Source organism: Rosa rugosa, chromosome 3 (genome assembly GCF_958449725.1).
Source record: "Rosa rugosa chromosome 3, drRosRugo1.1, whole genome shotgun sequence".
NCBI classification, from domain to species: domain Eukaryota; kingdom Viridiplantae; phylum Streptophyta; class Magnoliopsida; order Rosales; family Rosaceae; genus Rosa; species Rosa rugosa.
Genome location: NC_084822.1, coordinates 24,772,557 through 24,775,624, shown reverse-complemented (window position 1 = coordinate 24,775,624; position 3,068 = coordinate 24,772,557). Strand labels below are relative to the sequence as shown.

The 3,068-nt window shown below is 40.5% G+C and overlaps 1 long non-coding RNA gene across 2 annotated transcripts; it reads left to right on the top strand.

The window, feature by feature from the left end:
• LOC133740431 (uncharacterized) lies at positions 1-2,692 on the top strand. 2 transcript variants are annotated; one of them, XR_009861215.1, is made up of 4 exons: positions 1-385; positions 473-606; positions 1,591-1,679; positions 1,832-2,692. It is a non-coding gene; the product is annotated as an uncharacterized LOC133740431 (long non-coding RNA). The 2 variants fall into 2 exon arrangements; XR_009861214.1 differs by having other exon boundaries at positions 7-606; positions 1,832-2,690.
• Positions 2,693-3,068: the final 376 nt, after the last annotated feature.

Genomic DNA, 3,068 nt, shown 5'->3' with positions numbered 1-3,068 from the left:
TCCCCTCCACGTTTCCATCATGCAAAGGGCAACTCCTCAAGAACATCATCTCAGACCTTCAAAAGAGAGAACCCAGGCCATAAATCGTCATTCACCCTTCTCTTCTCACCTTTCCTCTCGTCCCTGGACACATCAGTCCGTTTACGAGCCCAAAAACACCTAGTTAGAGACCTCCGATGAAACAACTTTCTTCATCAAAGTTGTTCGCCTATGTCTCGTCTATATAGCCTCCAAATATCAGCTCCATCGGAATTGATTTGAGACCTGTACACCCCTCGAAGCGGAAGCTGTTCCGGAGCAAGCCTGTTCCGGATTTCTGCTTAAACTTCCTCTCTTGCTCTACCCGAATCCCCAACACCTTGCTTGAGACTGATACCAACAGTTGGTAAGATTCTTAAACCATCAAGTTCCCCTTTGTTTCCTCGATTTTAGACTCAATACGTTCAAAACACCTCATTTACATATTGAGCAGTCTCTGTTTCACTTTGCATGTTCGAGATTGAGCAAACTTCTTGGCCTGTGGCTGGACTCGATCCAATCAGCTCTTTCAGCTCTCTTTCCTGTTGAAATCCTCAAGAGAAGCTCATCTTTTTTTGTTAGTTTTTGGTGAGTATCATCCTTTCCTTAACACTATGTATTTTTGGTTGTTGTTACAAACTCTTGCAGATTACAACTTGTCACTATTGTGGTGGGAACCTTGTTGTTTTAGCTTAGAACCTTTCATTCTTTCTGATGTGTTGGGGGTATGCTAAACCATGGTTATTTTGAACATTGAAATCATGCTTGATCAAAGATTTTATTTGTGTTACTGTTGTCCAAACACCATGTCTTCAAAACATCATGTTAGTGAGCTACAAGACCTTCCCCTTATAGTATTGAAGGGTGACTGAGACTTTAAGCCTTTGGAAGCTTTAGATACTTTTTGTAGGTGTCTTAGAGTCTACTTAACCAGCCATTTTGGGTACCAAAAGAGCTTTACACAAAAGAACCAGTTTCTGCAGATTTTCAGTTTTCAGTAAAATCTGACCCAGTTGCATTCATTTCAAAACTGGAGCTAAACCGTTGAGAATTTGGGGTCAGTTTCTTCTAGAGAAATATATTAGACAAATATATGAACGTTCCAGAATTTGAATCACCCCAAAAGAATTTTTCTGGAATTAGTTATGCAATTTTGAAATAGGGGGACAGAAGCTTGTATTTCTGGAAAGAATCTGCACATTGTTTTACTTCAGCCTTTAAAACCTTTACTCTTTGTTTGGTTTCACTTGAAATTCAATAGCCATTTCAATCGTACTGAGTTGGTTGACAAGCCATCCTTCTTTCAAAATTTCTCAAGAATTTATCTCAAGTGCTTTGAACACTTTTCCTTGGCCCTTAACAGTTCTTACTTATACTCTGTTTCCAGCTTTTGACAACTTATCTTTGAAAGGTGTTTCTGCCACTTTTTCCTGAAAAACCAACTCTCCCTTAGTGCCCAAATGGTCTGGTTATTAGCTAGTCAATTAGGTTAAAGGAAAGGTTCTCTTTGGAGAGTATTGCGTGTGAATAGCTAGCCTAGTTTATCGTTATTAATGCCGCTTATTGATCTAGGCTTGACATCGTGGTGGAATCTTGTGAAGTGGTGGTTGCTACAAGGTTGCATTGAGGCCAAGTGCTGCAAGAGAAAGCTCGAGTTCCAGGTAGGGGATGCCTCTAACTCTATCTATGCTTTTCTTGCATATACTATGTTTTATATGAGGCCTCTTGCATGGTTTTTGGAAATTATCTGTTTTACAATTGAAATGGTTTGCGTGGATTGGATTGATGTGTTGGCAATTGATGGGGATGTAAGGAGAGGTCAGTTCCTCCTTGAGCCACCGGTGGTGGGCAGTGTGCACCATGCCCTTGTTATCTCCCCTTTGTCTCTAGCCTTGTGATTAATGAATTCCGGAAAGTGATTGGCTAGATGGACGGTTGTGATGGAAGTGTGAAAGATGATCAATTGCCGTGGGATTGTAGTTACGTGGTGACGATCACGTGGAAGCGCAAACCGGTTTTATCTACTTCTTTTATTCAAAACAATAACTCATGTTTTTAAACTTAGATATGGGGGCGGGCATGGGCAATGACTGGATGTAGGAGCCTAACCCCTACTTTAGTTTGTTTTGCAGGCTGTTGTTGTTGAAGCTTGGGCACGGAGGATAATCCTTGGAGGACACAATTTGTTTTACTCTATTTATATAAAGTTTATTTCCTTTCGGCTTGCTTGATTTCACTAAAGTTTTGTAACATTATGTATGGTTGATGATGTGTGTGCTTGCTTACCACCAAAGTGGAACCCTAGGGTTAGAACCTCCATTTGAATTTAGGTCCTAGTGGGCTAGACCTAGAAGACTCACATAAATTACCATTTAATGAACTTAATGCAAACTTGGGGCTAAGAATTAAAAATTGACATAGGTTCTAAAACTCAACTCAACACCACCTTCCTTTCCTCTTATTCGCCTAGTTCGTAATCTTGTGATTACGAGCCAAGCCCACTATACAAGCCCAAGAATTTCGGGCTTATAGATTTCTTGTTTTCCAACCTAAAGGCCTTGTCTCTTTGAGGAATTCTAGGCCCAAAACACTTACTCCAAGTGTTGCGGGTGTAGGGTTCCTTGGGGAGGCGGCGCTGTGGTAATCCGGTCTCCGGGTCGCCACATTTTCTCTCACAAAAAATCAGTTCCATTATCTAGTCTTCAGAAGCTCTACGTTTCATCCAAAGAGGAGGAGAAGAAGAAGCCTTGAGCAACCCTAGCCGCCATCCTTCCACCTTGTGCCGTAGCCCTTGAGGAGCCTTGCTTCCAAGATCTTCAAGCTTTGACGTCTAGAAGTTCATCATTCATTCTTCACGGTGTAATTCTATCTTATTCCTTTGTAAACTTTTAGTTTTTCCTTGGTTTGATTCGTAAACTATGATTTCTAGTTAACATATAACGTTAAGGGCAAAGTTGAAAGCCCATGTCTATGTTTGAATAATAATTTGCGATTTCTATTTGTTGGTTTCTATGTTGCTTATGTGAGATTGATTAATTGATTTTGTTTTA